The following is a 25,667-nucleotide window of genomic DNA, read 5'->3' on the forward strand; positions in this document are numbered from 1 at the left end:
ATGAGGACGCTCCTTGCGTGGGGGGTGGGTTGCTGGCTGTATGGGAGATGGTTCCCCACCTCTGACCAATTTCAGAATTGTTTACCGCTGGAGCAAGTGCCGTGATAGGGTTTTCCTCTGTATAACTCGTGGGTTCACTTTTTTTTTTCTTTTATCGTTCAAGTTAGATTTTATTCCTCTTTTATGTATTTATAGATATAAGCATGGAAATAATTCATTCCTATAAATACATCTGTGTGACGGGAAGAACATTTTTCTGTTTTATTTTTAAATTTTATTTTTTAAAATTTTTAAATTTAATTTTATTTATTTTTTTAAAGAGCACGTTATTATTAGTTATGTATTTTATGCATATACATGTATACAGGTCAATCCCAATCTCCCAACTCATCCCACCGCCACCACCCCATGGCTTCCCACACTTGGTGTCCATACGTTTGTTCTCTACCTCTGTGTCTCTATTTCTTCCCTGCAAACCAGTTCATCTGTACCATTTTTTAGGCTCCACTTATATGCATTAATATACAATATTTGTTTTCCTCTTTCTGACTTACTTCATTCTGTATAACAGTCTCTCCATCCATCGATGTCTCTACAAATGACTCAGTTTCATTCCTTTTTATGGCCGAGTAATATTCCATTTTATATATGTACCACATCTTTATCCATTCATCTGTCTGTGGGCATTTAGGTAGCTTCCATTACCTGGCTAATGTAAATAGTGCTGCAACGAACATTGTGGTGAATGTGCCTTTTTGATTTACGGTTTTCTCTGGGTATATGCCCAGAAGTAGGATTGCTGGATCAGATGGTAATTCTATTTCTAGTTTTTTTAAGGAAACTCCATACTGTTCTCCATAGTGACTGTATCAATTTACATTCCCACCAATAGTGGAAGAGGGCTCCTTTTGTCCACACCCTCCCCAGAATTTGTTGTTTGTAGATTTTCTGATGATGCCGATTCTAACAGGTGTGAGGTGATACCTCATTGTAGTTTTGATTTGCATTTCTCTAATAATTAGTGCTGTTGAGCAGCTTTTCATGTGTGTCTTGGCCATCTCTGTGTCTTCTTTGAAGAAACGTCTCTTTAGATCTTCTGCCCATTTTTGTATTGGGTTGTTTGTTTTTTAATATTAAGCTGCATGAGCTGTTTATATATATTGGAGATTAAACCTCTGTCCATTGATTCGTTTGCAACGATTTTCGCCCATTCTGAGGGATGCCTTTTTCCATTCCCGTTTTTTTTAACAAAAAAGGAAAGAAAGGAAAAGAAGCAGAACACTAATGTGCGTAAATTATGCCTTTTGAAACGGTCGTTTTGAAATATGGACGTCCTTTGAATTTTTTGGTCGATATGTGACCCCAGGATTTGTTTTCAGGGCAGGTGTCATTTACAGGCCTGCAATGATTTTGAATATCAACTGACCATTAGCGCTGGGATTAAAGCTGCTGTTGTGTGAAACGGCCACCAGGTGGCAGCAGTTCACCCTTACCAAATCTGGTTACTAGGGCAAGAGAGCCTCAGTGGAAGTGGTGTTCTAGATTGGAGTTTAGAATGGAATGTGCCAGGAGAAAGCCCCTCACGTTTGTCTCACTACTTCTTGTTCGTGTTTTTAATTTAATTATTTATTTTTTATTACAGCAAGTTTGATTACAATGTTTGGCTTCTTGTAGGTGTGGAAGATGTGGTTCTTTTACACATATACAGATGACTGTTCTTCCTGGGATCCTTTTCCCATGTACGTTATGACAGAATGTTGAGTAGTCCTCTCTTGGTATTCTGTAGGTCTTTGGTGATTATATATGTCACCTGTGTTTGTATATGTCTGTTAACCCCGATATCGTAATGAAACCAAACCTCACACCTTTCCATTGGTGAACCATAAGTTTGATTAATGAATCTGTGATTGCCCTTCTCCCTGGAAATATCTGCCCTGGTATCCATTTTTAGGTAACACCTATAAGTGATATGATATGATATGTGTCTTTCACTTTCTGACTTACTACAAGTCACGTGATTACTTCTAGACTCATCTACGGTGCTGCAAATGGCATTGTGTCCTTTTTTTCCTTGGCATCTCTTCTGCCTTAGCGGGGTCCATTTTCAACAATGTGATTCCCTGAGGGTTGTGGATTAGCTGACCTGGGCAGCCTTACCCTGCCGGCCCGCCCTCCCCAGGTGTGCCTCGTTGAGGTCAATATAAACAGAGCTCCAGGCAGCTATAGCCCCTGAAGCTCTGCCTGACTCCATATTCTCTGCCCCGTCAGCAGTCTCGGGGCTGTGCTGGTGGGAGGGAGTGAGGGGCCACAGCTTTGTGGGTGGCCCGGTGTGAGTGGGGTTCTGCTGGCCTTTCTGCAGGAGTTGCCAGGCTGCCGCCTGTAAAGAAGAGGATGTGTCACCCATACCTTCCGCTGGAATTTCTCTCCGGACAGAGGTGATGAAGGAAAAAAGCAGTGGGGGCCGGGACAAGAGGGTTATCTCAGGCAGGGCAAAGGAAAGCTTCTGGAAGAGCGCGAGGGTCCAGGACCACCCTGGCTGGCCTGCAGGCACCAAGTTGGCCTGCGTGCTGTCGCTGGTGTGGCTCCACGGTCCTTCCTCTAGGCTTTCAAGCCCTTGTACATATTCAGGTGTTATACCTGGAAAGGGTGGGGACAGTTCAGCAGCAGCTGGCCTGGGGCTCAGCTCACGTTTACTCACAGATGCCTCGGCACGGACCCCCAGCTTTGCAATGAGGACGCTCCTTGCGTGGGGGGTGGGTTGCTGGCTGTATGGGAGATGGTTCCCCACCTCTGACCAATTTCAGAATTGTTTACCGCTGGAGCAAGTGCCGTGATAGGGTTTTCCTCTGTATAACTCGTGGGTTCACTTTTTTTTTCTTTTATCGTTCAAGTTAGATTTTATTCCTCTTTTATGTATTTATAGATATAAGCATGGAAATAATTCATTCCTATAAATACATCTGTGTGACGGGAAGAACATTTTTCTGTTTTATTTTTAAATTTTATTTTTTAAAATTTTTAAATTTAATTTTATTTATTTTTTTAAAGAGCACGTTATTATTAGTTATGTATTTTATGCATATACATGTATACAGGTCAATCCCAATCTCCCAACTCATCCCACCACCACCACCCTATGGCTTCCCACACTTGGTGTCCATACGTTTGTTCTCTACCTCTGTGTCTCTATTTCTTCCCTGCAAACCAGTTCATCTGTACCATTTTTTAGGCTCCACTTATATGCATTAATATGCAATATTTGTTTTCCTCTTTCTGACTTACTTCATTCTGTATAACAGTCTCTCCATCCATCGATGTCTCTACAAATGACTCAGTTTCATTCCTTTTTATGGCCGAGTAATATTCCATTTTATATATGTACCACATCTTTATCCATTCATCTGTCTGTGGGCATTTAGGTAGCTTCCATTACCTGGCTAATATAAATAGTGCTGCAACGAACATTGTGGTGAATGTGCCTTTTTGATTTACGGTTTTCTCTGGGTATATGCCCAGAAGTAGGATTGCTGGATCAGATGGTAATTCTATTTCTAGTTTTTTTAAGGAAACTCCATACTGTTCTCCATAGTGACTGTATCAATTTACATTCCCACCAATAGTGGAAGAGGGCTCCTTTTGTCCACACCCTCCCCAGAATTTGTTGTTTGTAGATTTTCTGATGATGCCGATTCTAACAGGTGTGAGGTGATACCTCATTGTAGTTTTGATTTGCATTTCTCTAATAATTAGTGCTGTTGAGCAGCTTTTCATGTGCGTCTTGGCCATCTCTGTGTCTTCTTTGAAGAAACGTCTCTTTAGATCTTCTGCCCATTTTTGTATTGGGTTGTTTGTTTTTTAATATTAAGCTGCATGAGCTGTTTATATATATTGGAGATTAAACCTCTGTCCATTGATTCGTTTGCAACGATTTTCGCCCATTCTGAGGGATGCCTTTTTCCATTCCCATTTTTTTTAACAAAAAAGGAAAGAAAGGAAAAGAAGCAGAACACTAATGTGCGTAAATTATGCCTTTTGAAACGGTCGTTTTGAAATATGGACGTCCTTTGAATTTTTTGGTCTATATGTGACCCCAGGATTTGTTTTCAGGGCAGGTGTCATTTACAGGCCTGCAATGATTTTGAATATCAACTGACCATTAGCGCTGGGATTAAAGCTGCTGTTGTGTGAAACGGCCACCAGGTGGCAGCAGTTCACCCTTACCAAATCTGGTTACTAGGGCAAGAGAGCCTCAGTGGAAGTGGTGTTCTAGATTGGAGTTTAGAATGGAATGTGCCAGGAGAAAGCCCCTCACGTTTGTCTCACTACTTCTTGTTCGTGTTTTTAATTTAATTTTTTATTTTTATTACAGCAAGTTTGATTACAATGTTTGGCTTGTTGTAGGTGTGGAAGATGTGGTTCTTTTACACATATACAGATGACTGTTCTTCCTGGTATCCTTTTCCCATATACGTTATGACAGAATGTTGAGTAGTCCTCTCTTGGTATTCTGTAGGTCTTTGGTGATTATATATGTCACCTGTGTTTGTATATGTCTGTTAACCCCGATATCGTAATGAAACCAAACCTCACACCTTTCCATTGGTGAACCATAAGTTTGTTTAATGAAACTGTGATTGCCCTTCTCCCTGGAAATATCTGCCCTGGTATCCATTTTTAGGTAACACCTATAAGTGATATGATATGATATGTGTCTTTCACTTTCTGACTTACTACATGTCACGTGATTACTTCTAGACTCATCTACGGTGCTGCAAATGTCATTGTGACATTTTTTTCCTTGGCATCTCTTCTGCCTTAGCGGGGTCCGTTTTCAACAATGTGATTCCCTGAGGGTTGTGGATTAGCTGACCTGGGCCGCCTTACCCTGCTGGCCCGCCCTCCCCTGGTGTGCCTCGTTGAGGTCAATATAAACAGATCTCCAGGCAGCAATAGCCCCTGAAGCTGTGCCTGACTCCATATTCTCTGCCCTGTCAGCAGTCTCGGGGCTGTGCTTGTGGGAGGGAGTGAGGGGCCACAGCTTTGTGGGTGGCCCGGTGTGAGTGGGGTTCTGCTGGCCTTTCTGCAGGAGTTGCCAGGCTGCCGCCTGTAAAGAAGAGGATGTGTCACCCATACCTTCCGCTGGAATTTCTCTCCGGACAGAGGTGATGAAGGAAAAAAGCAGTGGGGGCCGGGACAAGAGGGTTATCTCAGGCAGGGCAATGAATGGAAAGCTTCTGGAAGAGCGTGAGGGTCCAGGACCACCCTGGCTGGCCTGCAGGCACCAAGTTGGCCTGCGTGCTGTCGCTGGTGTGGCTCCACGGTCCTTCCTCTAGGCTTTCAAGCCCTTGTACATATTCAGGTGTTTTACCTGGAAAGGGTGGGGACAGTTCAGCAGCAGCTGGCCTGGGGCTCAGCTCACGTTTACTCACAGATGCCTCGGCACGGACCCCCAGCTTTGCAATGAGGACGCTCCTTGCGTGGGGGGTGGGTTGCTGGCTGTATGGGAGATGGTTACCCACCTCTGACCAATTTCAGAATTGTTTACCGCTGGAGCAAGTGCCGTGATAGAGTTTTCCTCTGTATAACTCGTGGGTTCACTTTTTTTTTCTTTTATCGTTCAAGTTAGATTTTATTCCTCTTTTATGTATTTATAGATATAAGCATGGAAATAATTCATTCCTATAAATACATCTGTGTGACGGGAAGAACTTTTTTCTGTTTTATTTTTAAATTTTAGTTTTAAAAATTTTTAAATTTAATTTTATTTATTTTTTTAAAGAGCACGTTATTATTAGTTATGTATTTTATGCATATACATGTATACAGGTCAATCCCAATCTCCCAACTCATCCCACCACCACCACCCCATGGCTTCCCACACTTGGTGTCCATACGTTTGTTCTCTACCTCTGTGTCTCTATTTCTTCCCTGCAAACCAGTTCATCTGTACCATTTTTTAGGCTCCACTTATATGCATTAATATACAATATTTGTTTTCCTCTTTCTGACTTACTTCATTCTGTATAACAGTCTCTCCATCCATCGATGTCTCTACAAATGACTCAGTTTCATTCCTTTTTATGGCCGAGTAATATTCCATTTTATATATGTACCACATCTTTATCCATTCATCTGTCTGTGGGCATTTAGGTAGCTTCCATTACCTGGCTAATGTAAATAGTGCTGCAACGAACATTGTGGTGAATGTGCCTTTTTGATTTACGGTTTTCTCTGGGTATATGCCCAGAAGTAGGATTGCTGGATCAGATGGTAATTCTATTTCTAGTTTTTTTAAGGAAACTCCATACTGTTCTCCATAGTGACTGTATCAATTTACATTCCCACCAATAGTGGAAGAGGGCTCCTTTTGTCCACACCCTCCCAGAATTGGTTGTTTGTAGATTTTCTGATGATGCCGATTCTAACAGGTGTGAGGTGATACCTCATTGTAGTTTTGATTTGCATTTCTCTAATAATTAGTGCTGTTGAGCAGCTTTTCATGTGCGTCTTGGCCATCTCTGTGTCTTCTTTGAAGAAACGTCTCTTTAGATCTTCTGCCCATTTTTGTATTGGGTTGTTTGTTTTTTAATATTAAGCTGCATGAGCTGTTTATATATATTGGAGATTAAACCTCTGTCCATTGATTCGTTTGCAACGATTTTCGCCCATTCTGAGGGATGCCTTTTTCCATTCCCGTTTTTTTTAACAAAAAAGGAAAGAAAGGAAAAGAAGCAGAACACTAATGTGCGTAAATTATGCCTTTTGAAACGGTCGTTTTGAAATATGGACGTCCTTTGAATTTTTTGGTCGATATGTGACCCCAGGATTTGTTTTCAGGGCAGGTGTCATTTACAGGCCTGCAATGATTTTGAATATCAACTGACCATTAGCGCTGGGATTAAAGCTGCTGTTGTGTGAAACGGCCACAAGGTGGCAGCAGTTCACCCTTACCAAATCTGGTTACTAGGGCAAGAGAGCCTCAGTGGAAGTGGTGTTCTAGATTGGAGTTTAGAATGGAATGTGCCAGGGGAAAGCCCCTCACGTTTGTCTCACTACTTCTTGTTCGTGTTTTTAATTTATTTTTTTATTTTTTATTACAGCAAGTTTAATTACAATGTTTGGCTTCTTGTAGGTGTGGAAGATGTGGTTCTTTTACACATATACAGATGACTGTTCTTCCTGGGATCCTTTTCCCATGTACGTTATGACAGAATGTTGAGTAGTCCACACTTGGTATTCTGTAGGTCTTTGTTGATTATATATGTCACCTGTGTTTGTATATGTCTGTTAACCCCGATATCGTAATGAAACCAAACCTCACACCTTTCCATTGGTGAACCAGAAGTTTGTTTAATGAATCTGTGATTGCCCTGCTCCCTGGAAATATCTGCCCTGGTATCCATTTTTAGGTAACACCTATAAGTGATATGATATGATATGTGTCTTTCACTTTCTGACTTACTACATGTCACGTGATTACTTCTAGACTCATCTAGGGTGCTGCAAATGGCATTGTGTCCTTTTTTTCCTTGGCATCTCTTCTGCCTTAGCGGGGTCCATTTTCAACAATGTGATTCCCTGAGGGTTGTGGATTAGCTGACCTGGGCAGCCTTACCCTGCCGGCCCGCCCTCCCCAGGTGTGCCTCGTTGAGGTCAATATAAACAGAGCTCCAGGCAGCAATAGCCCCTGAAGCTGTGCCTGACTCCATATTCTCTGCCCCGTCAGCAGTCTCGGGGCTGTGCTGGTGGGAGGGAGTGAGGGGCCACAGCTTTGTGGGTGGCCCGGTGTGAGTGGGGTTCTGCTGGCCTTTCTGCAGGAGTTGCCAGGCTGCCGCCTGTAAAGAAGAGGATGTGTCACCCATACCTTCCGCTGGAATTTCTCTCCGGACAGAGGTGATGAAGGAAAAAAGCAGTGGGGGCCGGGACAAGAGGGTTATCTCAGGCAGGGCAATGAATGGAAAGCTTCTGGAAGAGCGTTAGGGTCCAGGACCACCCTGGCTGGCCTGCAGGCACCAAGTTGGCCTGCGTGCTGTCGCTGGTGTGGCTCCACGGTCCTTCCTCTAGGCTTTCAAGCCCTTGTACATATTCAGGTGTTTTACCTGGAAAGGGTGGGGACAGTTCAGCAGCAGCTGGCCTGGGGCTCAGCTCACGTTTACTCACAGATGCCTCGGCACGGACCCCCAGCTTTGCAATGAGGACGCTCCTTGCGTGGGGGGTGGGTTGCTGGCTGTATGGGAGATGGTTCCCCACCTCTGACCAATTTCAGAATTGTTTAACGCTGGAGCAACTGCCGTGATAGGGTTTTCCTCTGTATAACTCGTAGGTTCACTTTTTTTTTCTTTTATCGTTCAAGTTAGATTTTATTCCTCTTTTATGTATTTATAGATATAATCATGGAAATAATTCATTCCTATAAATACATCTGTGTGACGGGAAGAACTTTTTTCTGTTTTATTTTTAAATTTTATTTTTTAAAATTTTTAAATTTAATTTTATTTATTTTTTAAAAGAGCACGTTATTATTAGTTATGTATTTTATGCATATACATGTATACAGGTCAATCCCAATCTCCCAACTCATCCCACCACCACCACCCTATGGCTTCCCACACTTGGTGTCCATACGTTTGTTCTCTACCTCTGTGTCTCTATTTCTTCCCTGCAAACCAGTTCATCTGTACCATTTTTTAGGCTCCACTTATATGCATTAATATGCAATATTTGTTTTCCTCTTTCTGACTTACTTCATTCTGTATAACAGTCTCTCCATCCATCGATGTCTCTACAAATGACTCAGTTTCATTCCTTTTTATGGCCGAGTAATATTCCATTTTATATATGTACCACATCTTTATCCATTCATCTGTCTGTGGGCATTTAGGTAGCTTCCATTACCTGGCTAATATAAATAGTGCTGCAACGAACATTGTGGTGAATGTGCCTTTTTGATTTACGGTTTTCTCTGGGTATATGCCCAGAAGTAGGATTGCTGGATCAGATGGTAATTCTATTTCTAGTTTTTTTAAGGAAACTCCATACTGTTCTCCATAGTGACTGTATCAATTTACATTCCCACCAATAGTGGAAGAGGGCTCCTTTTGTCCACACCCTCCCCAGAATTTGTTGTTTGTAGATTTTCTGATGATGCCGATTCTAACAGGTGTGAGGTGATACCTCATTGTAGTTTTGATTTGCATTTCTCTAATAATTAGTGCTGTTGAGCAGCTTTTCATGTGCGTCTTGGCCATCTCTGTGTCTTCTTTGAAGAAACGTCTCTTTAGATCTTCTGCCCATTTTTGTATTGGGTTGTTTGTTTTTTAATATTAAGCTGCATGAGCTGTTTATATATATTGGAGATTAAACCTCTGTCCATTGATTCGTTTGCAACGATTTTCGCCCATTCTGAGGGATGCCTTTTTCCATTCCCATTTTTTTTAACAAAAAAGGAAAGAAAGGAAAAGAAGCAGAACACTAATGTGCGTAAATTATGCCTTTTGAAACGGTCGTTTTGAAATATGGACGTCCTTTGAATTTTTTGGTCTATATGTGACCCCAGGATTTGTTTTCAGGGCAGGTGTCATTTACAGGCCTGCCATGATTTTGAATATCAACTGACCATTAGCGCTGGGATTAAAGCTGCTGTTGTGTGAAACGGCCACCAGGTGGCAGCAATTCACCCTTACCAAATCTGGTTACTAGGGCAAGAGAGCCTCAGTGGAAGTGGTGTTCTAGATTGGAGTTTAGAATGGAATGTGCCAGGAGAAAGCCCCTCACGTTTGTCTCACTACTTCTTGTTCGTGTTTTTAATTTAATTTTTTATTTTTATTACAGCAAGTTTGATTACAATGTTTGGCTTGTTGTAGGTGTGGAAGATGTGGTTCTTTTACACATATACAGATGACTGTTCTTCCTGGTATCCTTTTCCCATATACGTTATGACAGAATGTTGAGTAGTCCTCTCTTGGTATTCTGTAGGTCTTTGGTGATTATATATGTCACCTGTGTTTGTATATGTCTGTTAACCCCGATATCGTAATGAAACCAAACCTCACACCTTTCCATTGGTGAACCATAAGTTTGTTTAATGAAACTGTGATTGCCCTTCTCCCTGGAAATATCTGCCCTGGTATCCATTTTTAGGTAACACCTATAAGTGATATGATATGATATGTGTCTTTCACTTTCTGACTTACTACATGTCACGTGATTACTTCTAGACTCATCTACGGTGCTGCAAATGTCATTGTGACATTTTTTTCCTTGGCATCTCTTCTGCCTTAGCGGGCTACGTTTTCAACAATGTGATTCCCTGAGGGTTGTGGATTAGCTGACCTGGGCCGCCTTACCCTGCTGGCCCGCCCTCCCCTGGTGTGCCTCGTTGAGGTCAATATAAACAGAGCTCCAGGCAGCAATAGCCCCTGAAGCTGTGCCTGACTCCATATTCTCTGCCCTGTCAGCAGTCTCGGGGCTGTGCTTGTGGGAGGGAGTGAGGGGCCACAGCTTTGTGGGTGGCCCGGTGTGAGTGGGGTTCTGCTGGCCTTTCTGCAGGAGTTGCCAGGCTGCCGCCTGTAAAGAAGAGGATGTGTCACCCATACCTTCCGCTGGAATTTCTCTCCGGACAGAGGTGATGAAGGAAAAAAGCAGTGGGGGCCGGGACAAGAGGGTTATCTCAGGCAGGGCAATGAATGGAAAGCTTCTGGAAGAGCGCGAGGGTCCAGGACCACCCTGGCTGGCCTGCAGGCACCAAGTTGGCCTGCGTGCTGTCGCTGGTGTGGCTCCACGGTCCTTCCTCTAGGCTTTCAAGCCCTTGTACATATTCAGGTGTTTTACCTGGAAAGGGTGGGGACAGTTCAGCAGCAGCTGGCCTGGGGCTCAGCTCACGTTTACTCACAGATGCCTCGGCACGGACCCCCAGCTTTGCAATGAGGACGCTCCTTGCGTGGGGGGTGTGTTGCTGGCTGTATGGGAGATGGTTACCCACCTCTGACCAATTTCAGAATTGTTTACCGCTGGAGCAAGTGCCGTGATAGAGTTTTCCTCTGTATAACTCGTGGGTTCACTTTTTTTTTCTTTTATCGTTCAAGTTAGATTTTATTCCTCTTTTATGTATTTATAGATATAAGCATGGAAATAATTCATTCCTATAAATACATCTGTGTGACGGGAAGAACTTTTTTCTGTTTTATTTTTAAATTTTAGTTTTAAAAATTTTTAAATTTAATTTTATTTATTTTTTTAAAGAGCACGTTATTATTAGTTATGTATTTTATGCATATACATGTATACAGGTCAATCCCAATCTCCCAACTCATCCCACCACCACCACCCCATGGCTTCCCACACTTGGTGTCCATACGTTTGTTCTCTACCTCTGTGTCTCTATTTCTTCCCTGCAAACCAGTTCATCTGTACCATTTTTTAGGCTCCACTTATATGCATTAATATACAATATTTGTTTTCCTCTTTCTGACTTACTTCATTCTGTATAACAGTCTCTCCATCCATCGATGTCTCTACAAATGACTCAGTTTCATTCCTTTTTATGGCCGAGTAATATTCCATTTTATATATGTACCACATCTTTATCCATTCATCTGTCTGTGGGCATTTAGGTAGCTTCCATTACCTGGCTAATGTAAATAGTGCTGCAACGAACATTGTGGTGAATGTGCCTTTTTGATTTACGGTTTTCTCTGGGTATATGCCCAGAAGTAGGATTGCTGGATCAGATGGTAATTCTATTTCTAGTTTTTTTAAGGAAACTCCATACTGTTCTCCATAGTGACTGTATCAATTTACATTCCCACCAATAGTGGAAGAGGGCTCCTTTTGTCCACACCCTCCCAGAATTGGTTGTTTGTAGATTTTCTGATGATGCCGATTCTAACAGGTGTGAGGTGATACCTCATTGTAGTTTTGATTTGCATTTCTCTAATAATTAGTGCTGTTGAGCAGCTTTTCATGTGCGTCTTGGCCATCTCTGTGTCTTCTTTGAAGAAACGTCTCTTTAGATCTTCTGCCCATTTTTGTATTGGGTTGTTTGTTTTTTAATATTAAGCTGCATGAGCTGTTTATATATATTGGAGATTAAACCTCTGTCCATTGATTCGTTTGCAACGATTTTCGCCCATTCTGAGGGATGCCTTTTTCCATTCCCGTTTTTTTTAACAAAAAAGGAAAGAAAGGAAAAGAAGCAGAACACTAATGTGCGTAAATTATGCCTTTTGAAACGGTCGTTTTGAAATATGGACGTCCTTTGAATTTTTTGGTCGATATGTGACCCCAGGATTTGTTTTCAGGGCAGGTGTCATTTACAGGCCTGCAATGATTTTGAATATCAACTGACCATTAGCGCTGGGATTAAAGCTGCTGTTGTGTGAAACGGCCACAAGGTGGCAGCAGTTCACCCTTACCAAATCTGGTTACTAGGGCAAGAGAGCCTCAGTGGAAGTGGTGTTCTAGATTGGAGTTTAGAATGGAATGTGCCAGGGGAAAGCCCCTCACGTTTGTCTCACTACTTCTTGTTCGTGTTTTTAATTTATTTTTTTATTTTTTATTACAGCAAGTTTAATTACAATGTTTGGCTTCTTGTAGGTGTGGAAGATGTGGTTCTTTTACACATATACAGATGACTGTTCTTCCTGGGATCCTTTTCCCATGTACGTTATGACAGAATGTTGAGTAGTCCACACTTGGTATTCTGTAGGTCTTTGTTGATTATATATGTCACCTGTGTTTGTATATGTCTGTTAACCCCGATATCGTAATGAAACCAAACCTCACACCTTTCCATTGGTGAACCATAAGTTTGTTTAATGAATCTGTGATTGCCCTGCTCCCTGGAAATATCTGCCCTGGTATCCATTTTTAGGTAACACCTATAAGTGATATGATATGATATGTGTCTTTCACTTTCTGACTTACTACATGTCACGTGATTACTTCTAGACTCATCTAGGGTGCTGCAAATGGCATTGTGTCCTTTTTTTCCTTGGCATCTCTTCTGCCTTAGCGGGGTCCATTTTCAACAATGTGATTCCCTGAGGGTTGTGGATTAGCTGACCTGGGCAGCCTTACCCTGCCGGCCCGCCCTCCCCAGGTGTGCCTCGTTGAGGTCAATATAAACAGAGCTCCAGGCAGCTATAGCCCCTGAAGCTGTGCCTGACTCCATATTCTCTGCCCCGTCAGCAGTCTCGGGGCTGTGCTGGTGGGAGGGAGTGAGGGGCCACAGCTTTGTGGGTGGCCCGGTGTGAGTGGGGTTCTGCTGGCCTTTCTGCAGGAGTTGCCAGGCTGCCGCCTGTAAAGAAGAGGATGTGTCACCCATACCTTCCGCTGGAATTTCTCTCCGGACAGAGGTGATGAAGGAAAAAAGCAGTGGGGGCCGGGACAAGAGGGTTATCTCAGGCAGGGCAATGAATGGAAAGCTTCTGGAAGAGCGTGAGGGTCCAGGACCACCCTGGCTGGCCTGCAGGCACCAAGTTGGCCTGCGTGCTGTCGCTGGTGTGGCTCCACGGTCCTTCCTCTAGGCTTTCAAGCCCTTGTACATATTCAGGTGTTTTACCTGGAAAGGGTGGGGACAGTTCAGCAGCAGCTGGCCTGGGGCTCAGCTCACGTTTACTCACAGATGCCTCGGCACGGACCCCCAGCTTTGCAATGAGGACGCTCCTTGCGTGGGGGGTGGGTTGCTGGCTGTATGGGAGATGGTTCCCCACCTCTGACCAATTTCAGAATTGTTTACCGCTGGAGCAACTGCCGTGATAGGGTTTTCCTCTGTATAACTCGTAGGTTCACTTTTTTTTTCTTTTATCGTTCAAGTTAGATTTTATTCCTCTTTTATGTATTTATAGATATAATCATGGAAATAATTCATTCCTATAAATACATCTGTGTGACGGGAAGAACTTTTTTCTGTTTTATTTTTAAATTTTATTTTTTAAAATTTTTAAATTTAATTTTATTTATTTTTTTAAAGAGCACGTTATTATTAGTTATGTATTTTATGCATATACATGTATACAGGTCAATCCCAATCTCCCAACTCATGCCAACACCACCACCCCATGGCTTCCCACACTTGGTGTCCATACGTTTGTTCTCTACCTCTGTGTCTCTATTTCTTCCCTGCAAACCAGTTCATCTGTACCATTTTTTTAGGTTCCACATATATGCATTAATATACAATATTTGTTTTCCGCTTTCTGACTTACTTCATTCTGTATGACAGTCTCTCGATCCATCGATGTCTCTACAAATGACCCAGTTTCATTCCTTTTTATGGCCGAGTAATATTCCATTTTATATATGTACCACATCTTTATCCATTCATCTGTCTGTGGGCATTTAGGTTGCTTCCATTACCTGGCTATTGTAAATAGTGCTGCAATGAACATTGTGGTGAATGTGCCTTTTTGATTTACGGTTTTCTCTGGGTATATGCCCAGAAGTGGGATTCCTGGATCAGATGGTAATTCTATTTCTAGTTTTTTTAATGAAACTCCATACTGTTCTCCATAGTGACTGTATCAAGTTACATTCCCACCAATAGTGGAAGAGGGCTCCTTTTGTCCACACCCTCCCCAGAATTTGTTGTTTGTAGATTTTCTGATGATGCCGATTCTAACAGGTGTGAGGTGATACCTCATTGTAGTTTTGATTTGCATTTCTCTAATAATTAGTGCTGTTGAGCAGCTTTTCTTGTGCGTCTTGGCCATCTCTGTGTCTCCGTTGAAGAAACGTCTCTTTAGATCTTCTGCCCATTTTTGTATTGGGTTGTTTTTTTTTTTAATATTAAGCTGCATGAGCTGTTTATATATATTGGAGATTAAACCTCTGTCCATTGATTCGTTTGCAACTATTTTCGCCCATTCTGAGGGATGCCTTTTTTCATTCCCGTGTTTTTTAACAAAAAAGGAAAGAAAGGAAAAGAAGCAGAACACTAATGTGCGTAAAATATGCCTTTTGAAACGGTCGTTTTGAAATATGGACGTGCTTTGAATTTTTTGGTCGATATGTGACCCCAGGATTTGTTTTCAGGGCAGGTGTCATTTACAGGCCTGCAATGATTTTGAATATCAACTGACCATTAGCACTGGGATTAAAGCTGCTGTTGTGTGAAACGGCCACAAGGTGGCAGCAGTTCACCCTTACCAAATCTGGTTACTAGGGCAAGAGAGCCTCAGTGGAAGTGGTGTTCTAGATTGGAATTTAGAATGGAATGTGCCAGGAGAAAGCCCCTCAAGTTTGTCTCACTACTTCTTGTTCGTGTTTTTAATTTAATTTTTTATATTTTTTATTACAGCAAGTTTCATTACAATGTATGGCTTGTTGTAGGTGTGGAAGATGTGGTTCTTTTACACATATACAGATGCCTGTTCTTCCTGGGATCCTTTTCCCATGTACGTTATGACAGAGTTGAGTAGTCCTCTCTTGGTATTCTGTAGGTCTTTGGTGATTATATATGTCACCTGTGTTTGTATATGTCTGTTAACCCCGATATCGTAATGAAACCAAACCTCACACCTTTCCATTGGTGAACCATAAGTTTGTTTAATGAATCTGTGATTGCCCTTCTCCCTGGAAATATCTGCCCTGGTATCCATTTTTAGGTAACACCTATAAGTGATATGATATGATATGTGTCTTTCACTTTCTGACTTACTACATGTCACGTGATTACTTCTAGACTCATCTACGGTGCTGCAAATGGCATTGTGTCCTTTTTTTCCTTGGCATCTCTTCTGCCTTAGCGGGGTCCATTTTCAACAATGTGATTCCCTGAGGGTTGTGGATTAGCTGACCTGGGCATCCTTACCCTGCCGGCCCGCCCTCCCCAGGTGTGCCTCGTTGAGGTCAATATAAACAGAGCTCCAGGCAGCTATAGCCCCTGAAGCTGTGCCTGACACCATATTCTCTGCCCCGTCAGCAGTCTCGGGGCTGTGCTGGTGGGAGGGAGTGAGGGGCCACAGCTTTGTGGGTGGCCCGGTGTGAGTGGGGTTCTGCTGGCCTTTCTGCAGGAGTTGCCAGGCTGCCGCCTGTAAAGAAGAGGATGTGTCACCCATACCTTCCGCTGGAATTTCTCTCCGGACAGAGGTGATGAAGGAAAAAAGCAGTGGGGGCCGGGACAAGAGGGTTATCTCAGGCAGGGCAATGGAAAGCTTCTGGAAGAGCGCGAGGGTCCAGGACCACCCTGGCTGGCCTGCAGGCACCAAGTTGGCCTGCGTGCTGTCGCTGGTGTGGCTCCACGGTCCTTCCTCTAGGCTTTCAAGCCCTTGTACATATTCAGGTGTTATACCTGGAAAGGGTGGGGACAGTACAGCAGCAGCTGGCCTGGGGCTCAGCTCACGTTTACTCACAGATGCCTTGGCACGGACCCCCAGCTTTGCAATGAGGACGCTCCTTGCGTGGGGGGTGGGTTGCTGGCTGTATGGGAGATGGTTCCCCACCTCTGACCAATTTCAGAATTGTTTACCGCTGGAGCAAGTGCCGTGATAGGGTTTTCCTCTGTATAACTCGTGGGTTCACTTTTTTTTTTCTTTTATCGTTCAAGTTAGATTTTATTCCTCTTTTATGTATTTATAGATATAAGCATGGAAATAATTCATTCCTATAAATACATCTGTGTGACGGGAAGAACATTTTTCTGTTTTATTTTTAAATTTTATTTTTTAAAATTTTTAAATTTAATTTTATTTATTTTTTTAAAGAGCACGTTATTATTAGTTATGTATTTTATGCATATACATGTATACAGGTCAATCCCAATCTCCCAACTCATCCCACCGCCACCACCCCATGGCTTCCCACACTTGGTGTCCATACGTTTGTTCTCTACCTCTGTGTCTCTATTTCTTCCCTGCAAACCAGTTCATCTGTACCATTTTTTAGGCTCCACTTATATGCATTAATATACAATATTTGTTTTCCTCTTTCTGACTTACTTCATTCTGTATAACAGTCTCTCCATCCATCGATGTCTCTACAAATGACTCAGTTTCATTCCTTTTTATGGCCGAGTAATATTCCATTTTATATATGTACCACATCTTTATCCATTCATCTGTCTGTGGGCATTTAGGTAGCTTCCATTACCTGGCTAATGTAAATAGTGCTGCAACGAACATTGTGGTGAATGTGCCTTTTTGATTTACGGTTTTCTCTGGGTATATGCCCAGAAGTAGGATTGCTGGATCAGATGGTAATTCTATTTCTAGTTTTTTTAAGGAAACTCCATACTGTTCTCCATAGTGACTGTATCAATTTACATTCCCACCAATAGTGGAAGAGGGCTCCTTTTGTCCACACCCTCCCCAGAATTTGTTGTTTGTAGATTTTCTGATGATGCCGATTCTAACAGGTGTGAGGTGATACCTCATTGTAGTTTTGATTTGCATTTCTCTAATAATTAGTGCTGTTGAGCAGCTTTTCATGTGTGTCTTGGCCATCTCTGTGTCTTCTTTGAAGAAACGTCTCTTTAGATCTTCTGCCCATTTTTGTATTGGGTTGTTTGTTTTTTAATATTAAGCTGCATGAGCTGTTTATATATATTGGAGATTAAACCTCTGTCCATTGATTCGTTTGCAACGATTTTCGCCCATTCTGAGGGATGCCTTTTTCCATTCCCGTTTTTTTTAACAAAAAAGGAAAGAAAGGAAAAGAAGCAGAACACTAATGTGCGTAAATTATGCCTTTTGAAACGGTCGTTTTGAAATATGGACGTCCTTTGAATTTTTTGGTCGATATGTGACCCCAGGATTTGTTTTCAGGGCAGGGGTCATTTACAGGCCTGCAATGATTTTGAATATCAACTGACCATTAGCGCTGGGATTAAAGCTGCTGTTGTGTGAAACGGCCACCAGGTGGCAGCAGTTCACCCTTACCAAATCTGGTTACTAGGGCAAGAGAGCCTCAGTGGAAGTGGTGTTCTAGATTGGAGTTTAGAATGGAATGTGCCAGGAGAAAGCCCCTCACGTTTGTCTCACTACTTCTTGTTCGTGTTTTTAATTTAATTTTTTATTTTTTATTACAGCAAGTTTGATTACAATGTTTGGCTTCTTGTAGGTGTGGAAGATGTGGTTCTTTTACACATATACAGATGACTGTTCTTCCTGGGATCCTTTTCCCATGTACGTTATGACAGAATGTTGAGTAGTCCTCTCTTGGTATTCTGTAGGTCTTTGGTGATTATATATGTCACCTGTGTTTGTATATGTCTGTTAACCCCGATATCGTAATGAAACCAAACCTCACACCTTTCCATTGGTGAACCATAAGTTTGTTTAATGAATCTGTGATTGCCCTTCTCCCTGGAAATATCTGCCCTGGTATCCATTTTTAGGTAACACCTATAAGTGATATGATATGATATGTGTCTTTCACTTTCTGACTTACTACATGTCACGTGATTACTTCTAGACTCATCTACGGTGCTGCAAATGGCATTGTGTCCTTTTTTTCCTTGGCATCTCTTCTGCCTTAGCGGGGTCCATTTTCAACAATGTGATTCCCTGAGGGTTGTGGATTAGCTGACTTGGGCAGCCTTACCCTGCCGGCCCGCCCTCCCCAGGTGTGCCTCCTTGAGGTCAATATAAACAGAGCTCCAGACAGCTATAGCCCCTGAAGCTGTGCCTGACTCCATATTCTCTGCCCCGTCAGCAGTCTCGGGGCTGTGCTGGTGGGAGGGAGTGAGGGGCCACAGCTTTGTGGGTGGCCCGGTGTGAGTGGGGTTCTGCTGGCCTTTCTGCAGGAGTTGCCAGGCTGCCGCCTGTAAAGAAGAGGATGTGTCACCCATACCTTCCGCTGGAATTTCTCTCCGGACAGAGGTGATGAAGGAAAAAAGCAGTGGGGGCCGGGACAAGAGGGTTATCTCAGGCAGGGCAATGGAAAGCTTCTGGAAGAGCGCGAGGGTCCAGGACCACCCTGGCTGGCCTGCAGGCACCAAGTTGGCCTGCGTGCTGTCGCTGGTGTGGCTCCACGGTCCTTCCTCTAGGCTTTCAAGCCCTTGTACATATTCAGGTGTTATACCTGGAAAGGGTGGGGACAGTTCAGCAGCAGCTGGCCTGGGGCTCAGCTCACGTTTACTCACAGATGCCTCGGCACGGACCCCCAGCTTTGCAATGAGGACGCTCCTTGCGTGGGGGGTGGGTTGCTGGCTGTATGGGAGATGGTTCCCCACCTCTGACCAATTTCAGAATTGTTTACCGCTGGAGCAAGTGCCGTGATAGGGTTTTCCTCTGTATAACTCGTGGGTTCACTTTTTTTTTCTTTTATCGTTCAAGTTAGATTTTATTCCTCTTTTATGTATTTATAGATATAAGCATGGAAATAATTCATTCCTATAAATACATCTGTGTGACGGGAAGAACATTTTTGTTTTATTTTTAAATTTTATTTTTTAAAATTTTTAAATTTACTTTTATTTATTTTTTTAAAGAGCACGTTATTATTAGTTATGTATTTTATGCATATACATGTATACAGGTCAATCCCAATCTCCCAACTCATCCCACCACCACCACCCCATGGCTTCCCACACTTGGTGTCCATACGTTTGTTCTCTACCTCTGTGTCTCTATTTCTTCCCTGCAAACCAGTTCATCTGTACCATTTTTTAGGCTCCACTTATATGCATTAATATACAATATTTGTTTTCCTCTTTCTGACTTACTTCATTCTGTATAACAGTCTCTCCATCCATCGATGTCTCTACAAATGACTCAGTTTCATTCCTTTTTATGGCCGAGTAATATTCCATTTTATATATGTACCACATCTTTATCCATTCATCTGTCTGTGGGCATTTAGGTAGCTTCCATTACCTGGCTAATGTAAATAGTGCTGCAACGAACATTGTGGTGAATGTGCCTTTTTGATTTACGGTTTTCTCTGGGTATATGCCCAGAAGTAGGATTGCTGGATCAGATGGTAATTCTATTTCTAGTTTTTTTAAGGAAACTCCATACTGTTCTCCATAGTGACTGTATCAATTTACATTCCCACCAATAGTGGAAGAGGGCTCCTTTTGTCCACACCCTCCCCAGAATTTGTTGTTTGTAGATTTTCTGATGATGCCGATTCTAACAGGTGTGAGGTGATACCTCATTGTAGTTTTGATTTGCATTTCTCTAATAATTAGTGCTGTTGAGCAGCTTTTCATGTGCGTCTTGGCCATCTCTGTGTCTTCTTTGAAGAAACGTCTCTTTAGATCTTCTGCCCATTTTTGTATTGGGTTGTTTGTTTTTTAATATTAAGCTGCATGAGCTGTTTATATATATTGGAGATTAAACCTCTGTCCATTGATTCGTTTGCAACGATTTTCGCCCATTCTGAGGGATGCCTTTTTCCATTCCCTTTTTTTTAACAAAAAAGGAAAGAAAGGAAAAGAAGCAGAACACTAATGTGCGTAAGTTATGCCTTTTGAAATGGTCGTTTTGAAATATGGACGTCCTTTGAATTTTCTGGTCGATATGTGACCCCAGGATTTGTTTTCAGGGCAGGTGTCATTTACAGGCCTGCAATGATTTTGAATATCAACTGACCATTAGCGCTGGGATTAAAGCTGCTGTTGTGTGAAACGGCCACAAGGTGGCAGCAGTTCACCCTTACCAAATCTGGTTACTAGGGCAAGAGAGCCTCAGTGGAAGTGGTGTTCTAGATTGGAGTTTAGAATGGAATGTGCCAGGAGAAAGCCCCTCACGTTTGTCTCACTACTTCTTGTTCGTGTTTTTAATTTAATTTTTTATTTTTTATTACAGCAAGTTTGATTACAATGTTTGGCTTCTTGTAGGTGTGGAAGATGTGGTTCTTTTACACATATACAGATGACTGTTCTTCCTGGGATCCTTTTCCCATGTACGTTATGACAGAATGTTGAGTAGTCCACTCTTGGTATTCTGTAGGTCTTTGGTGATTATATATGTCACCTGTGTTTGTATATGTCTGTTAACCCCGATATCGTAATGAAACCAAACCTCACACCTTTCCATTGGTGAACCATAAGTTTGTTTAATGAATCTGTGATTGCCCTTCTCCCTGGAAATATCTGTCCTGGTATCCATTTTTAGGTAACACCTATAAGTGATATGATATGATATGTGTCTTTCACTTTCTGACTTACTACATGTCACGTGATTACTTCTAGACTCATCTACGGGACTGCAAATGGCATTGTGTCCTTTTTTTCCTTGGCATCTCTTCTGCCTTAGCGCGGTCCATTTTCAACAATGTGATTCCCTGAGGGTTGTGGATTAGCTGACCTGGGCAGCCTTACCCTGCCGGCCCGCCCTCCCCAGGTGTGCCTCGTTGAGGTCAATATAAACGGAGCTCCAGGCAGCTATAGCCCCTGAAGCTGTGCCTGACTCCATATTCTCTGCCCCGTCAGCAGTCTCGGGGCTGTGCTGGTGGGAGGGAGTGAGGGGCCACAGCTTTGTGGGTGGCCCGGTGTGAGTGGGGTTCTGCTGGCCTTTCTGCAGGAGTTGCCAGGCTGCCGCCTGTAAAGAAGAGGATGTGTCACCCATACCTTCCGCTGGAATTTCTCTCCGGACAGAGGTGATGAAGGAAAAAAGCAGTGGGGGCCGGGACAAGAGGGTTATCTCAGGCAGGGCAATGGAAAGCTTCTGAAAGAGCGCGAGGGTCCAGGACCACCCTGGCTGGCCTGCAGGCACCAAGTTGGCCTGCATGCTGTCGCTGGTGTGGCTCCACGGTCCTTCCTCTAGGCTTTCAAGCCCTTGTACATATTCAGGTGTTATACCTGGAAAGGGTGGGGACAGTTCAGCAGCAGCTGGCCTGGGGCTCAGCTCACGTTTACTCACAGATGCCTCGGCATGGACCCCCAGCTTTGCAATGAGGACGCTCCTTGCGTGGGGGGTGGGTTGCTGGCTGTATGGGAGATGGTTCCCCACTTCTGACCAATTTCAGAATTGTTTACCGCTGGAGCAAGTGCCGTGATAGGGTTTTCCTCTGTATAACTCGTGGGTTCACTTTTTTTTTCTTTTATCGTTCAAGTTAGATTTTATTCCTCTTTTATGTATTTATAGATATAAGCATGGAAATAATTCATTCCTATAAATACATCTGTGTGACGGGAAGAACATTTTTCTGTTTTATTTTTAAATTTTATTTTTTAAAATTTTTAAATTTAATTTTATTTATTTTTTTAAAGAGCACGTTATTATTAGTTATGTATTTTATGCATATACATGTATACAGGTCAATCCCAATCTCCCAACTCATCCCACCACCACCACCCCATGGCTTCCCACACTTGGTGTCCATACGTTTGTTCTCTACCTCTGTGTCTCTATTTCTTCCCTGCAAACCAGTTCATCTGTACCATTTTTTAGGCTCCACTTATATGCATTAATATACAATATTTGTTTTCCTCTTTCTGACTTACTTCATTCTGTATAACAGTCTCTCCATCCATCGATGTCTCTACAAATGACTCAATTTCATTCCTTTTTATGGCCGAGTAATATTCCATTTTATATATGTACCACATCTTTATCCATTCATCTGTCTGTGGGCATTTAGGTAGCTTCCATTACCTGGCTAATGTAAATAGTGCTGCAACGAACATTGTGGTGAATGTGCCTTTTTGATTTACGGTTTTCTCTGGGTATATGCCCAGAAGTAGGATTGCTGGATCAGATGGTAATTCTATTTCTAGTTTTTTTAAGGAAACTCCATACTGTTCTCCATAGTGACTGTATCAATTTACATTCCCACCAATAGTGGAAGAGGGCTCCTTTTGTCCACACCCTCCCCAGAATTTGTTGTTTGTAGATTTTCTGATGATGCCGATTCTAACAGGTGTGAGGTGATACCTCATTGTAGTTTTGATTTGCATTTCTCTAATAATTAGTGCTGTTGAGCAGCTTTTCATGTGTGTCTTGGCCATCTCTGTGTCTTCTTTGAAGAAACGTCTCTTTAGATCTTCTGCCCATTTTTGTATTGGGTTGTTTGTTTTTTAATATTAAGCTGCATGAGCTGTTTATATATATTGGAGATTAAACCTCTGTCCATTGATTCGTTTGCAACGATTTTCGCCCATTCTGAGGGATGCCTTTTTCCATTCCCGTTTTTTTTAACAAAAAAGGAAAGAAAGGAAAAGAAGCAGAACACTAATGTGCGTAAATTATGCCTTTTGAAACGGTCGTTTTGAAATATGGACGTCCTTTGAATTTTTTGGTCTATATGTGACCCCAGGATTTGTTTTCAGGGCAGGTGTCATTTACAGGCCTGCAATGATTTTGAATATCAACTGACCATTAGCGCTGGGATTAAAGCTGCTGTTGTGTGAAACGGCCACCAGGTGGCAGCAGTTCACCCTTACCAAATCTGGTTACTAGGGCAAGAGAGCCTCAGTGGAAGTGGTGTTCTAGATTGGAGTTTAGAATGGAATGTGCCAGGAGAAAGCCCCTCACGTTTGTCTCACTACTTCTTGTTCGTGTTTTTAATTTAATTTTTTATTTTTATTACAGCAAGTTTGATTACAATGTTTGGCTTCTTGTAGGTGTGGAAGATGTGGTTCTTTTACACATATACAGATGACTGTTCTTCCTGGGATCCTTTTCCCATATACGTTATGACAGAATGTTGAGTAGTCCTCTCTTGGTATTCTGTAGGTCTTTGGTGATTATATATGTCACCTGTGTTTGTATATGTCTGTTAACCCCGATATCGTAATGAAACCAAACCTCACACCTTTCCATTGGTGAACCATAAGTTTGTTTAATGAATCTGTGATTGCCCTTCTCCCTGGAAATATCTGCCCTGGTATCCATTTTTAGGTAACACCTATAAGTGATATGATATGATATGTGTCTTTCACTTTCTGACCTACTACATGTCACGTGATTACTTCTAGTCTCATCTACGGTGCTGCAAATGTCATTGTGACATTTTTTTCCTTGGCATCTCTTCTGCCTTAGCGGGGTCCGTTTTCAACAATGTGATTCCCTGAGGGTTGTGGATTAGCTGACCTGGGCCGCCTTACCCTGCTGGCCCGCCCTCCCCTGGTGTGCCTCGTTGAGGTCAATATAAACAGAGCTCCAGGCAGCAATAGCCCCTGAAGCTGTGCCTGACTCCATATTCTCTGCCCTGTCAGCAGTCTCGGGGCTGTGCTGGTGGGAGGGAGTGAGGGGCCACAGCTTTGTGGGTGGCCCGGTGTGAGTGGGGTTCTGCTGGCCTTTCTGCAGGAGTTGCCAGGCTGCCGCCTGTAAAGAAGAGGATGTGTCACCCATACCTTCCGCTGGAATTTCTCTCCGGACAGAGGTGATGAAGGAAAAAAGCAGTGGGGGCCGGGACAAGAGGGTTATCTCAGGCAGGGCAATGAATGGAAAGCTTCTGGAAGAGCGCGAGGGTCCAGGACCACCCTGGCTGGCCTGCAGGCACCAAGTTGGCCTGCGTGCTGTCGCTGGTGTGGCTCCACGGTCCTTCCTCTAGGCTTTCAAGCCCTTGTACATATTCAGGTGTTTTACCTGGAAAGGGTGGGGACAGTTCAGCAGCAGCTGGCCTGGGGCTCAGCTCACGTTTACTCACAGATGCCTCGGCACGGACCCACAGCTTTGCAATGAGGACGCTCCTTGCGTGGGGGGTGGGTTGCTGGCTGTATGGGAGATGGTTACCCACCTCTGACCAATTTCAGAATTGTTTACCGCTGGAGCAAGTGCCGTGATAGGGTTTTCCTCTGTATAACTCGTGGGTTCACTTTTTTTTTCTTTTATCGTTCAAGTTAGATTTTATTCCTCTTTTATGTATTTATAGATATAATCATGGAAATAATTCATTCCTATAAATACATCTGTGTGACGGGAAGAACTTTTTTCTGTTTTATTTTTAAATTTTAGTTTTAATATTTTTAAATTTAATTTTATTTATTTTTTTAAAGAGCACGTTATTATTAGTTATGTATTTTATGCATATACATGTATACAGGTCAATCCCAATCTCCCAACTCATCCCACCACCACCACCCCATGGCTTCCCACACTTGGTTTCCATACGTTTGTTCTCTACCTCTGTGTCTCTATTTCTTCCCTGCAAACCAGTTCATCTGTACCATTTTTTAGGCTCCACTTATATGCATTAATATACAATATTTGTTTTCCTCTTTCTGACTTACTTCATTCTGTATAACAGTCTCTCCATCCATCGATGTCTCTACAAATGACTCAGTTTCATTCCTTTTTATGGCCGAGTAATATTCCATTTTATATATGTACCACATCTTTATCCATTCATCTGTCTGTGGGCATTTAGGTAGCTTCCATTACCTGGCTAATGTAAATAGTGCTGCAACGAACATTGTGGTGAATGTGCCTTTTTGATTTACGGTTTTCTCTGGGTATATGCCCAGAAGTAGGATTGCTGGATCAGATGGTAATTCTATTTCTAGTTTTTTTAAGGAAACTCCATACTGTTCTCCATAGTGACTGTATCAATTTACATTCCCACCAATAGTGGAAGAGGGCTCCTTTTGTCCACACCCTCCCAGAATTGGTTGTTTGTAGATTTTCTGATGATGCCGATTCTAACAGGTGTGAGGTGATACCTCATTGTAGTTTTGATTTGCATTTCTCTAATAATTAGTGCTGTTGAGCAGCTTTTCATGTGCGTCTTGGCCATCTCTGTGTTTTCTTTGAAGAAACGTCTCTTTAGATCTTCTGCCC

The 25,667-nt window shown here is 42.6% G+C and overlaps 1 long non-coding RNA gene across 1 annotated transcript in view; it reads right to left on the reverse strand.

The window, feature by feature from the left end:
* The window catches only part of LOC309814918, a 460,101-nt gene that overhangs the window by 163,803 nt on the left and 270,631 nt on the right, over positions 1–25,667 (reverse strand). The gene's annotated exons all lie outside the window — the stretch shown is intronic.

The sequence above is a fragment of the Mesoplodon mirus genome, assembly GCF_964341445.2.
Source record: "Mesoplodon mirus genome assembly, chromosome: 13".
NCBI lineage: Eukaryota > Metazoa > Chordata > Mammalia > Artiodactyla > Ziphiidae > Mesoplodon > Mesoplodon mirus.